We start from the raw sequence: 14,858 nt of genomic DNA, 5'->3' as shown, positions 1-14,858 counted from the left end.
CAATTAACACCAATGGAAGCAGCAGTTGAGACATCAGAAGATGTATTGCATTGGGCAGATCTGCTGCAAAAGACCTCTTTCAAGTGACAAAGAGCAAAGATGTCTCCTTGAAGACTAAGGGGCACCTAAGCCAAGCCATGGTATTTTCAATCGCCTCTTATGCATGTGAAAGCTGAACAATGAGCAAGGAAGACCGAAGAAGAGTTGATGCTTTTGAGTTGTGGTGTTGGTGAAGAATCCTGAAAGTGTTATGGGCTGCTAAAAGAACTAACAAATCTGTCCCAGAAGAAGTGCAGCCGGAATGCTCCTTGAAAGTGAGAATGACCAGACTTTGTCTCACCTACTTTGGTCATGTTGTCAGAAGGAACCATTCCCTGGAGAAGGATATCATGTTTAGTAAAGTAGAGGGTCAATAAAGAAGGGGAAGGCCCTCAATGAGATGGATTGACACAGTGGCTGCAATGATGGGCTCAGGTATAGCAGGGATCATGAGGCTGGCACAGGACTGGGCAGTATTTCATTCTGCTGTGCACGGGTCACTATGAGTCAGAGATGACTCAATGGCATCTAACAACAACAACAACTGGTATTTTACTATTTTAGGTGAAATTGTGACATTTTCCAAGTCAAATCTTTGTGCACATTCTGATGACAATAATTCCTTACAATGAATTCCTACAACTAGAATGGTAGGTTCAAGATATAGATAGATACCCTTGGAATACTTTCTGTAAGTGGACTTACTGAGTCTGAGTTAGCAAAATTCTTTAAGCTCTTACTGTATTGCTGTTCTACTCCTTAAAAAAAATAGGAGTGGCCTTAATTTTCACAAATAGAATTTTAATGGGCAAGGAGGGGAGAAGGGATTTTTTTCTCCTTCCAAAGCAGAGACAGATAGTATGCACTGGGCTAAGAAGGCTCCCTGGTAGACCCCTTTCTCACCTCTCCCACCATACCACTCCAGGGTAAGCCTTCCTACAGTGCCAGGCATTTTGGGGTAATGGCAAAGATCAAAAGACTTGAGTTCCAGGTGTTGGTTCCCCATTTTACTAAGTGACTCAGGGAAGTCACTTAGGTACTTTGAGGCCTCAGTTTTCCTATCCGTTGTGTTGTTGTTGTTATGTGCCGTCGAGTCGGACCCGACTCATAGCGACCCCTCCTTGGGATTCTGAGGCGGTATCACTGCGGAAGTAGATTGCCCAACCTTCCTTCCGTGGAGTGGCTGGTGGGTTTAAACCGCCATAAGTGAGGCTAATTATAGTTATTCTGAGCATGTGTAGCTTGTTTTGAAATTGAAGAGGGGTAATAATTATAAATCTGCCGTAGGGGTAGTGCCTAAGGCATTTGACTACTAACCAGAAGGCTGACAGGTCAAACCCACCAGTCACTTCTCAGAAGGAAGATTGGGCAATCTACTTCCGTAGAGATACTGCCTGGGAAACCCAAGGAGGGGTTGCTATGAATCACATTGATTCAACGCAGTGAGTTTTTTTTTTATTGTAAGTCATGCATTTGTTCAGCCCTTCAAGGAAACAATGATACTCAGAACTGGACTCTGGTTTCAGGAAAGAAGATAGAGAGAAGTGGTGGCAGAGAATGTTGAATCATGGGATTTCATCCACCTAGCTGGTGGTTTTGTTTAGGGACCCACTAAAGCCCTCAGCAGCAGGTGGGGGAGGTGGGAGTGAGCCCCATAAATCGTCCCTCTGGTCCCCCCCATTGTCTGGATCTATTCCGGGGAACTAGAATAGTGGCCTGCCCACTATCATAGTGTCTGCAACAACAGCAGTGGTGGGATTCTTTGGCTTTAATCCACAACCCTTTCCTCCCCAAACCCAGGCGGCCCCTGTAGGTTCCCATGACAACAGCACGCCTGGGAAGGAGCAGCTTGGGGAAAAACCAGCTTTCACTGTAAGGAAAAACTGGCCAGAAGCCTCAGGCAGGGCAAGCTGGGACAGGGGGTCTGCAGTGGGGCATGGTCCTGGGACAAAGACCACCGAGGTGAGAGCTGAAAGGAACGAATGCCCTGAGCACCAGCTCTGTGCTTGGTGATCTACGAATACCTGAGCACTTACTATGGCTAGGCACCCTGTATATCTATCAACTCATTTGATACTTGAAACAGACCTGGGAGGTAGATACCATTATTACCTCTGTTTTACCGACGAGGAGACAGAGGTACAGTCAGGTTAAAAACTGGCAGTCTGACTTCAGTGCCTGCATCAGCAACCTCCAGGAAACCATAACTCTCATGTTATAGCCTTTGGCAATTGATAAAGGACAATTTTTTTTTTTTAATCCTCATAAAATTTGTTCAAGATAAAAATGATTATTCTCATAGTACAAAGAACCCAAAGCGCAGGGAGATTAAGTGAAATCTCCAAATCACACAGCCAGTAGGGAGTAGCATAGAGTCCTTGGGCGGTACAAATGGTTAATATGCTTAACTAGTAACTGGAAGGTTGGAGGTTTGAGTCCATTCAGAGGCACCTCAGAAGAAAGATCTGGTGATCTACTTCCAAAAAATCAATCATTAAAAACCTGATGCAACATAGTTCTGCTCTGACACTCATAGGGTCACCATGAGTTGGAATTGACTGATGACTGGTTTAGTAAATACAAGAGCTGGGATTTGAGCTCAGAGCTGTCTGACCCCAAAGCCCATGGGCTTTCTTTTACTAAGGCGTTTGGAAACAGATCTGGGCTTTCATAGCTTCATATGAGCATATTTCCCCATAAGCCTGGACTGGCAAGATGCGGTGGCATAGGATAATTTTGGGGCTGTAAGTGGGGCATGTCTCTCTGCCTTTAACTCTGTGTCAACTGTCTCCCAGCACACATACACACGCATAAGCACACGTGCACACACACACGTACACACAAACGTGTACACACATACACCCACACAAACACACACCCTGGCAAGCTGAGGCTGCTCTCCTCCCAGTCAGGAATAGGCCTGCTTACTCACAACAAGCTTTCCAGGCAGGTGAGCCTGCCCACACCCACTTGCCTCACCTGGGATGGGCTGCTAGCAGGCACATCTTCCCATCCTACTCATCCTGTGTAACCAGGCTTGGCCTTCCCAGGGGAACAGGGAGCTTCCAGAGGTCTCTGAGGTCACCTGAACTTTTTTTTTTTTTTAAAGAGTGAGGAGATTGAACTTCAGACACAAGATTAGGCTGCTTGGGAGTAGGAGGAAAGGACATTTCCTTGTTTATCCAGTGTTCTTTTTTTTTTTTTTTACTTAGTGTATTTAATTACATGTCTTCTGATATGATTATTTTCTTGATGGTAGCCTTTGATTTTTAAAAGTTCTCCATTCCCTGAAGTTAAGTGCAGTGACCCTCTTTCTATCTGTCTGTCTTTTTACCTCATCTCTGACAGCCAATACTGTATTTTTCAGGTGAGAGCTTAACTCTAAGATCTTGGAGAAAAATCATGACATTTGCATAAGATGGATCATTCCACAGATATTGACCTTTTGCCTACCCCCTCAAAGCCAGGCCAGGCTACACATAGGACTAAAGATACATGCCTCCCCACTTCTGTAGAGTTCAGGGAGACAACAGAAGCCTCAAGCTGATCAAATTCTTTCACCAGAGGGCAGAGATCTTAAGGATCATCTTGCTCCAGGATATTTCTACACATTCTGCCATGGGGCAGAGTTAGGGTCCTCCCCACAACTCCGTCAGTCTGATGGTCTGCCTCCATCTAGATCCCTTCTGAAGCACCTGCATAACGTCCTTGGGAGGAGACTTGGAGACCATCCTAGAGGCTTTTATGCCCCAGCTTCTTCTAGCCAGCCAGTAGAGCCCTGCCATGCCTGCACATAGAGGGCATTCTGCTCCATGCCACCCTGCAAAGCCTTGAGCAGATTTACACTACAGCCAGCCCTCAACCTCTCACTTCTGTGCAAACCAGCCTTGAAGGCTTTCTTTGGAGGACTCAAACATCTATCTCTATAGGACAGCGTGGATTCCAAAGCAAGGCTGAGCAAGGAGGCTGCAGACTCAGGGAAAAGGAAGCAAGGAAGTGAAGCAGAGGTGTGGGGTATGGGGGGTATAGGTGGGAGACAGTAGGGAGATCATAGTGGGGGACTATGGCCAAAATATTTGAAGACCTAAAATAATTAAAAAAAAATTTGAAGACCATGTTTGGTTTTTCCTTTCAGTGGGGGTGGGGGTGAGGGTGGGCCTTCCCACTGTCTTGAATATTGAGTGCCCGTGAATGCCCCTCCCCCTCCAGCTTGGCCCAGGCATTTAGTAAGTGCACACTAGAGCTGGTGGTTATGTTGATGACATGACAGCACAGCACTCAGTCAGTGAAGTCCAGACTTCTGTCTCTCCCACCCCCTGGGAATTTCATAAATAAATCCCTGGATCCATTCCAAGAAGAATTTCAAGGCTTCTCTGCATGTGTGTGTATGTGTGTTTCCAGAAACACAACAATTTTACAGGGTGCCTGGTGTGCAAACTCCTTGGTGACTTATGGGAGGAATGAGGGCTGGGCACAGCAAAGAGAAGGTGAATGGATCCGGTCGGGCTGGGCCGGGCCGGGCCAGGAAACTACTAGCCCATTAACAGCATAGGTTTGAGCTGAGGCTCTGCAGCTGGCGGCTGCTAACCTGGCTCCCCAGACGCCCAGTCTGCCCCAGGCTCAGATTGCTCAGCCTCCCCTCCCCCACCGCTTGGCTTTGGCAGGATTCTCCACCAGGTTTTTGCAAAGTGCTGGGGTCTTAAAATAGCATAAAGGCACACACACATACGCACACACTCAGACTCTAGTGAGGATCAAAAAGGAGGCAGAGTGCAGGGCAGAGCGAGGACTCGAAAGCATCGTCCTGTATGAGGCCAAGCAGGAGATGGCTGGACCCTCGGTCGTGAGGACAGGAAGAGGAAACAAGATAGAGCTTGTGTCTTGGTGTGTGTGTGACAACACGACACGGCTAATGGTTGTATCTGGAGTCTGTATGTGTGTGTGTGTGTGTGTAGCTGGGATCAGAAATTAAAGGCTGTGTTGATGTGAACACTGATGAGGAGAATCTGGATCTTCCTCCTGGATTGTGAATTCCTTCAACTAAGAACTTAATCATTCCCAGGGTCTAGCACAGTGCCTGGCTCTGAACCAAAAAACCAAACCTGTTGCTGTCAGGTTGATTCTGACTCATAGTGACCCTACAGGATAGAGTAGAACTGCCTTATAGATTTTGCAAGGCTGTAAATCTTTACAGAAGCAGACTGCTATATCTTTCTTCCATGGATCAGATGGTAGGTTCAAGTCCACTAGCCACTCCTCAGAAGGAAGGTTGGGCAATCTATTTTCTCAGTGATACCACCTCGGAAACCCAAGGAGGGGTCTCTATGAGTTGGCTCTGACTCAACGGCAGTGAGAATTGAGCTTTAAATCCATGGATTTTCTGATGCAAAGAGAGATTGCAGAGTATGGGGACGGCTTCCTGGGTATCTTAGGTTGTGGTTCTTTAGAGAAGCAAAATCAGTGAAGTGTATATAGATAGATAAATAGAGATCAATTTATTTCAAGGGAATAGTTCTCACAGTTGTGGAAGCTGACAAGTCTCAAATCCATGGGCCAGGTGTCACGCTGGAGGCTTCTCGACTCACATGGCTGCAGGGGCTGATAATCCCAAAATTGGCGGGTCAGGTGGCAGGCTGTTGGCTGACATCCCAAGAACCAGAAGTCAGAGGATGATGAGTCAGATCCATGATCGAGAGAAGGTGAATTTTGCCAAAACATTCATAAGTATTGGTTGCAGGCCACACTCCCAAGGAAACTCCCTTTTCAACTCTTGTGCTGCTCATATTTGATCACAAAATGGAGCATGATTACATAATATCTGCCAAATTACTGAGAATCGTGGTCTACATTGACACATAATCTTAACCATCACAACCCAGCCTTTGTCAACTTGACACCTGTACATATCTCCTTAAACCATATATAGTGTCTGTTGTTGTTATGTGCCCTCAAGTCGGACACGACTCATAGCGACCCCTCCTTGGGTTTCTGAGGCAATATCATTACAGAAGTAGATTGCCCCATCTTCCTTCCAATATAGTCTCTAAATAAAGAAAATTTTAAAGTAATACATGATACAATCAACATGTGTACAACAGAAAATGCACTAGCCCTGCTTACATCTTATATTTTATAATGAGTAGTGGAATAAAGGAGGGAAGAAAACAAAGATATTTGCTGTATATATACATACACACTAATACATGTATAACAAAACAAGGAAGAAATACTGAAAACAATTACAGTCCTCATTTTTGCAATTATTCATGTGGCCATAGCTGGTATTTAGAACTAACTTCTTCCACCATCCATTCTGTATTCCCTTTGCCCTCAACAAGCACCTCATCTGGTCATGGTTTTTGTGACCAGTTGGGGGTCATCCGTGGGGTGACCCAAATCTTCATTCCTGAAGGGTCTGGGTCATGTTAGAATTGGATTGCTGTAGTTTTCCATTCACTTTAATCACAGGGCATGGTAGTACTAAAGATGTCCTAAGAATATTCCAGACACACTCTTCTTTACCTCCGTTGTGTAATATCAGTCCAATTTCCCCTTGGTAATCATGATCAATCACACCAGCCAATATGGTAATTCTCTTCTTTGCCTGTTGATCCAGAGGTATGAGGAGCTCAAAGTGGTTGGGTAGGGTTACAATTCAATGGAATCAATGTTGTATGTACTGGTGGGAGCATTCTGCCCTTTGGAACTAAGACAACTAGACCTGCATAGGTTAGAGCCACAGGGACAGGGAGCAAAATTTTTTTGAGTGAGTCATTAGGGGTAATAGTGAGTGGTGCCACTCTCATTTCCACCCCCTGATTCTTGGACCCATGAATCCTGGCTGTGAGAGAAGCAGCACTATATATTGGATGCTGGTTAACAGCATATGCAGCTTTCTGGAGAGCATTGCCCCAACCCTGCAAGGTATTGCCACCTAGTTGGTGCTGTGTGTCTTTAGAAGGCCATTCCATCATTCTACCAAAGCAGCTGCTTCAGGATGATAGAGAACATGGTAAGATCAGTGTGTTCCACGAACATGGCCTATTGTCACACTTCATTTACTGTGAAGTGAATTTCTTGATCTGAGTCAATGATGTGTGAGCCACAGACAGTAGTTTTGGCAGAAGCATTGTATGCAGGGAAGGCAAATTTGTACACAGAGTAAGTATCTGTTTCAGTAAGAACAAAATTCTGCCCTTTCCATGATGGAAGTAGTGCAATATAATCAACCTGCCACTAGGTTGCTGGCTGATCCCCCTGGGAATCACGCCATATCAGGGACTCAGTGTTGGCGTTCTACTGTGGGCAAATTGAGCACTCAGCGGTGGCTGTAGCCAAGTCAGCCTTGATGAGTGGAATTCCATGTTATTGGGCTCATACATAACCTCCATCCCTACCTCCATGGCTACTTTATTCATGAGCTCATCAGGCAATGACAGGAGTGGCTGGGGAAAGAGGTTGACTGGTATCCACAGCACACATCATTCCATCCACTTGATTGTTAAAATTCTCCTCTGTTGAAGTTACCCTTTGCTAACTATTCACATGAGACACAAATATCTTCACTTCTTTGGCCCTTTCAGAGAACTCTATCCACATGCCTCTACTCCATATCTTCTTGTCACCAATTTTTGAATCACATTCTTTCCAAGTCCCTAACTATCCAACCAAGCCATTGGCCATAGCCCATGAATCAGTATACAATCATATGTCTGGGCATCTCTACTTCCAAGCAAAATGAACAACCAGGTTCACAACTCAAAGTCCTGCCTCCTGAAAGGATTTCCCTTCACTACTGACCTTAAGGCAACCCCAAAAAGGGGCTGCAGTGCTGTTGCTGTCCACTTCCAAGTGATGTGTGCATATTGCACAAAACCATCTGTAAACTAGGCATGAGTTTTTTCTTTAGTCAACTGACCATAAGGAATTCCCCATGAGGCCATAAGCGTAGACTGGGAGAAGGAAGGTAATATAATAGGAGTGGCGATCATGGGCATTTGGGCCACTTCCTCATGAAAATTACTTGTGCTTTCAGGTCCTTCCCAAGCCCAATCTCACATATACCACTTCCGTTTAATGATGGAGTGCTGCTGTGCACATCTGACTTTATGATTCTGTGGGTCAGACAACCCCCAGTTCATGATGGGCAACTCAGGCCACATAGTGACTCAGTAGCCCATTGTTAAGTGTTCAGTCTCTACTAAGGCCCAGTAATAAGCCAAAAACTGTTTCTCAAAAGGTGAGTAGTTACCTACAGAAGATGACAGGGCTTTGCTCTAAAATCCTAAAGGTCATGCTGTGATTCACCAATAGGGGCCTGCCAAAGACTCCAAACAGCACCTCTATCTGCCACTGCTACTTCAAGAACCATTGAATCAGCTGGATCATAAGGCCCAATAAGGCCCAAGTGGTAGAGAAGCTTGCATGGCAGCCTGAACTTTTTGCATAGCCTTCTCTTGTTCTGGGCCCCATTCAAAACTAGCAGCTTTTTGAGTCACTTGATGAATAGGCTAGAGTAGCACACCCAAATTTGTTGCCTCCAAATTCCAGAAAGAGCCATCAGGCATCATTCCCCCTTTTTAGCTGTAAGAAGGACCAGATATACAACTTATCCTTCCCTTTAGAAGTAATATCTTGACATGTCCCACATCAGTGGACCCCTAGAAATTTCAGTAAGGTGAAGGCACCTGATTTTTTGCCAGCTTAATTTCTCACCCTCTAGTACTAGGCTGCTTATTTGTCCTTTTACAAGTATTTTTAGAGGAGCTCTGGTAGCATAGTGCCTAAGGCACTTGACTGCTCACCAGAAGGCTGGCGGTTCAAACCCACCAGCCACTCCTTGGAAGGAAGGTTGGGCAATCCTACTTCTGTAGTGATACTGCCTCGGAAACCCAAGGAGGGGTCGCTATGAGTCGGGGCCGACTCGACGGCAAACAACAACAACAACAACAACAGTACTAGACTAGGCTGTCATTTGAACAGAACAAGGGGACACGCCATGGTTTAAAATCATGAAGGGAGTGCATCAGGGTTGTATCTTTTCACCATATTTATTCAATCTATATGCTGAATAAATAATACAAGAAGCTGGACTAGATGAAGAAGAGCATGGCTTCAGGATTGGAGGAAGACTCATTAACAGCTTGCAATATGCTGATGACACAACTCTGCTTGCTGGAAGTGAGGATGACTTCAAGCACTTACTGATGAAGGTTGAAGACTACAGTCTCCAGTATGAATTGCATCTCAATATAAAGAAAACAAAAATCCTCACAACTGGACAAATAAGTAGCATCACAATAAATGGAGAAAAGATTGAAGTTGTCAAAGACTTCATATTACTTGGTTCTACAATCAACACCAATGGAAGCAGCAGTTAGGATATCAGACAACATATAGGATTGGGCAAGTCTTCTGTAAAAGACCTCCTTCAGGTGCTGAAGAGCAAATATATCTCCTTGAAGACTAAGGTGCACCCAACACAAACCATGGTATTTTCAGTCACCTCATATGCATGTGAGAGCTGGACAATGAATAAGGAACCAAAGAAGAGTTGATGCTTTTGAGTTGTGGTGTTCATGAAGAATGCTGGAAGTACCATGGACTGCTGAAAGTACTAACAAATCTGTCCTGGAAGAAGTGCAATCAGAACATTCCTTGGAAGTGAGAATGGCCAGACTTCGTCTCACCTACTTTGGTCATGTTGTAAGAAGGAACTATTCCCTGGAGAAGGATATCATGCTTGGTAAAGTGGAGGGTCAATGAAAAAGGGGAAGGCCCTCAACAAGATGGATTGGCACAGTGGCTACCATGATGGGCTCAGATATAGCAAAGATCGTGGATCTGGCACAGGACAAGGCAGTGTTTCATTCTGCTATACATAGTTGCTATGAGTCAGAGATGACTCAATGGCACCTAACAACAAGAATGTAAATGAGGAGCTCTGGTGGAATAGTGGTTAAGGCATTTGGATGCCTGCCAAAAGGTCAGTGGTTCAAACCCACCAGCCACTCCACAGAAGAAAGATGAGACAGTTTGATTCACTAAAGATTTACAGCCTTGTAAACCCAATGGGGATTGCTAGGAGTCAGAATTGACTCGATGACAGTGAGCTTTAGCTGAAGAGTTGATATACCTCTGAGGTAGGACAGTGTAGCTGTATTGCTGACCTTGCTAGCTGAAGACAAACTGTGTTTCTGTGAAACCAGAATCAAGGAAAAGGCATTGGCCAAATAAAGTAGCATTGCATGCTGGCTAGGCAAATTTGTATCCAGAGTATGTATGTATCTCAGTAGTTTAGTTAGGAAAACTTCTTAGCCACAAACAAGCACCTTGAGGAAGTGGATCACCGGGCCTGCGGGCTGGGGACCATGGTCACAGGGTACATCAAGTTCAATTAGCACAATATGAATATAAAAATATTGTTCTACATCTGACTTCAGTGAGTAGCAACTGGGGTCTTAAAAGCTTGCGAGTGACCATCTAAGTGACAACAATTAGTCTCTCCTTCTGGAGGAAAAAAGAGTGAAGAAAATCAAAGACACATGGAAATAGTCCAAAGGACTAATGGACCATGAGAATCTCAAACTGTATGAGCCTGAGACCAGAAGAACTGGACGATGCCCAACTATCAATGCTGACCACTCAGAAAGGGAACAAAATAGGACATCCTATATAGAGTGGGAGAAAAATGTGGAATAAAATTCAAATTCATAAAAAAAAAAAAAAAAACAGACTTATTGGTTTCATAGAGACTGGTGAAACCTCTGAGACTATGGCCCTAAGTCTATGGCACCCCCTGGGCCTGGAATGGAACTCACTCTCTTGGTTTAACTCTCAGCCAAACAATAGACAGGCCTACAAGCTGAACACCTAGAGCAGGGAGATGCACTCCTCAGAACAATCAACCATGGGTGATCGGAAGGGAAGCATTTGCACAGGGAGAAAGGTAGGGAGGCAGGAATGCATAGGCAAGAAGGACACAGGAAAGGGTAACCAGAGGGAGGAAGTGGGCAGTGAGATGTTACACTGCAGGAAATGTAAACCAATGTCACAATATAAACTGTGAATGAACTGTTGAATATAAAACGAATCTGCTTTGTAAAATTACACCCAAATCACAATAAGAAGTTAAAGAAACAAAGAAAAAAGCATTGGCCAGATCAATAACTGCATACTAAGTACCAGGAGATGTAATTTGCTCAAGTAATGAAACCATATCTGGAACAGCAGCTGCAATTGGAGTCACCGTTTGGTTAAGTTTACAATAATCCATCATCATTCTCTAAGATCCATTCCAAACCAAACCAAACACACTGCCATTGGGTCAATGAGACTCATAGTGACCCCTCCTTGGGTTTCTGAGGCAGTATCACTATGGAAGTAGATTGCCCTATCCTCCTTCCAAGGAGTGGCTGGTGGCTTTGAACAGCCAGCCTTCTGGTTAGCAGTCAAATGCCTTTAGCACTACACCACCAGAGCTCCCACTGTTTTCCTAGGTAGGGGTAATTCTAATGGCTTCCACTTGGCTTTTCCTATCATGACAGGCCTTACTACACATGTCAGGGATCCATTGTGGGGATTCTGCCAGTTGCTGAGTATGTCTTTTCTAATTATGCATCCTGGAACTGGGGAAAGCACTACAGGATGGGTTCAGGGACCCACTCAACCCACTGTGAGACAAACTTGAGCTAAGATTCCAATGATAACCTGACCTCCATACACCCTGATTCTGACTGGTGGGTCACAGTGACATTTTGGGTCTGCTGGAATTAGTGTCAGTTCAGAGCCAGTATCTAGTAATCCCCCAAAAGTCTGATTATTTCCTTTTTCCCCAATGAAGAGTTACTCTCATAAAAGGCCACACATCACTTTAAGGAAGGCTGGGAGAAAGAGTACCAGTATAAAATTTTGGCAGTGCAGTGGAGTCTTTCTGCAAGGGAACCTGGCCTCCCTTTTATTCAGGGGGCTGTGGGGCTGTAAACTGGCTCAAGTGTGAGAATTGATTAAGGGTCCATGACTCTCTAATTTGGAGATTCAAGTTAGACAGCCATTCACTTGACCTAGAATTCTTTCACTTGTACACATCAAGAAAATGTTTAGTAGATTTCCCAACTATTTCACTCCTGGGGACACCATAACTAAATAGCCAACTGCCAGAAGTCCACACCATAGGAGTCAAACTGTTCTGATTACTGCTTTGACTCTGCCAAACCACTGAGAATCATGGCCTAGCCAAGTTGACACAACCTTAACCATCTCAGGGAGTGAGAAGAATGGATAGAATTCCCCTAGCTGGGTTCTGGCCAGGGGTCATAGGCTATAAGGACATTCACTCACTCAAACCAGTGGAAAGGAAAGGAGGATTTCCGGGAAAGATAGATGGGAATTTCTGAGAACCCAGTAGTGGAAAATATAGCCAGATGCCATGGGATCTGAGAGGACACTGGGCTGAGTAAGTGTCAGAGACAACGTGACTGTTAGAGTGGGTGAGGCTGGAAGGGTGTGTGTGTGTGTGTGTGTGTGTGTGTGTGTGTGTGTGTGTGTGGAGGGCCTGCACCCATCCATATGCATGACTTACCTCAGGTAAACTCTTGTGCTCATGCTGGTGCACATGCTTGGGGTCTCTGTTTGTTCCCTCCCTCTGTGTCTCTGCTCTATTCTCTTCTGGCTCACTCTGCTGCCACAGGGCCTGAAATGTCTTCCAGGCAGTAGTCTACAGGACCTTACGACTCCAGAGTCCACCACCATCTAAGTACTTCAGTTTCTGTGCCTCCTTAGTTAAATGCTCTATGAGAGAACCTGAATGGCTCTGCCAGTGTATTGCTTTCCCTTGGTTCAGATGTCCACCCCGTGTGCAGTCATCTGTGGCCCGAAGGCAGGCTGGGCAAACTCAGTCACTTAGAAGAAGGGAGTATAAATAGGCAGTAGCTATAAACTTGTGGTCTAGATGGAAAAGAGGAGGCAGGTGCTGCCCAGAGAGGGTAAAAATGATGAACAAGGGGCTATGTGTGTGTGTGAGAGAGAGAGAACCCAGGACAATAAAGGAGCTGTCAGGACTAGGGTTAGTAGGGTGACCTTGGGCAACTTACTTAATCTCCCTGCACCTCAATTTCTCATATCTATGATTGAGGTGAATAATAGTACTTTCTCATGGGGTTTTTGTGAAGGTTAAATAAACAAATCAGCCAACGCTCTTAGAAAAGTGAATGTTCAGTCTCCGTGTGCTACTTTTATATGCAGGGGAAATAAGTCTGGTGGATAGTAATTTCTTATCATGTAGAGGTCTTTACAGCCAATTTTGGCTCTGCTTGGACAAGTCACTTGTCTTCTTTGGGTCTCAGTTTCCTCATATGTAAAATAAAGGAGTCAGACTAAATAGTTTCTAAAATCCCCTCCAGGTTTAGAATGCCATGATTTTGACTTGGTGTTACAGGCCATAGAGAACCTGTATATTTTCAAGAGGACAGATGACAAAGTTAAAGGGCTTTCTTAGAAGAAGTGTCTAGCAGCAGGGTTCCTGGTGGACTGGAGGGAGTGTAGCTATGGATCTTGTGGCACCAGCAGTATCAGAGATGTGTGGATGAAGTTCTGGATTGGGGGTCACCAAGGTGATGGAGAAGATCGGGCCAGCCAGATGGGTCAAAGCTCAGAGGTCCACAACAAAAGGAGAATGACTGGGAGAGTCATAACTTGGCCAGCGGGCATGCCCAGATTAAAACCAAAGTATAATCATCAAGCCTGAGGGATGCAGGACTTGTTTACCCAGGAGGGACTGTGGTAGAATGAGGTCAGTATGAGGGTTAAAGAAAGGACACTGGCCTCTAAGATCATGCAAGACTCTGGAGTGGAAAATGAGAAGGAAAAGCCTGGGGAGGGTTCTCTTCAAGAACACCACAGTGCAGCACAATCCCATGGGACCACAGAGCGCAAACTGTGCTCTACTAACTGAATCAGGTCCCTGACGCTGACTGGGGCCTTTGGGCTTCTCAGGCCCACAGCAGTCCCTCCCATTAGCATCTCACTCTCAGCCACATCACATTCAAGGTCTTTCCATTACCTAACCTGCCCTCCCTCTGCTTCCCTCAATTCCCTAGCCCATTTGTCCTACCAGCCCCTATGCCCCTCTTGAGACCTCCAACCTCAAACATCTTCCTTTCTGTTCCCATCTTGGGCTATTGAGCACTTCCAGAAGAAACTGTACCATCAAAGAGGCTTGTTATGACCTCACGTTTGTGTTCTGCAATCTCGTCTGGTCCCCAGTGCCACTCCAGCAATCCATTTCTGCTTTTCTGTCTCTGAACACCACTCCCATTCCCATAGTGGCTTTTACAAATTCTCATCGCTCTCCTCAAGCACATCCACCATCATCTGCCATACTTCCTCTCTGACCATATTGTGCCAAAACAGAAGGCCTTAACTGCAACTTGACTGAGAATACCAGGATGACCCTCTCATGCCTACAAACTTATTTCTTTGTTCACTGAAATTCACCTCTTTCCTTCATTCTCTGAGAAGGTAGTAGTCTCCTCCAATCCAAGGCTAATTGCTATACCTCTGGAACTTGATCCTGTGTTCCCCTTCTACCCTGGGTTCTTGCTCCATCACTTACTCCTTCTTCCTGTATCTTTAAACTCTTTTTGGCTCCTTTATTGCAGTCTATGCTGTATGTTTCAGTTCTCTGTTATTGTTGTTGTTATGTGCCATTGAGTCGGACCCCACTCATAGCGACTCCTCCTTGGGTTTCCAAGGCAGTATCACTATGGAAGTAGATTGCCCCATCTTCCTTCCAAGGAGTGGCTGGTGGGTTTGAACCACCA

The sequence above is a fragment of the Orycteropus afer genome, unplaced genomic scaffold (assembly GCF_000298275.1).
Source record: "Orycteropus afer afer isolate SDZICR_OR568_19922 unplaced genomic scaffold, OryAfe1.0 scaffold00247, whole genome shotgun sequence".
In the NCBI taxonomy this organism is placed as follows: Eukaryota; Metazoa; Chordata; class Mammalia; order Tubulidentata; family Orycteropodidae; genus Orycteropus; species Orycteropus afer.
The sequence above is the reverse complement of the archived record's forward strand: the minus strand, read 5'-3'. Positions refer to the sequence as shown.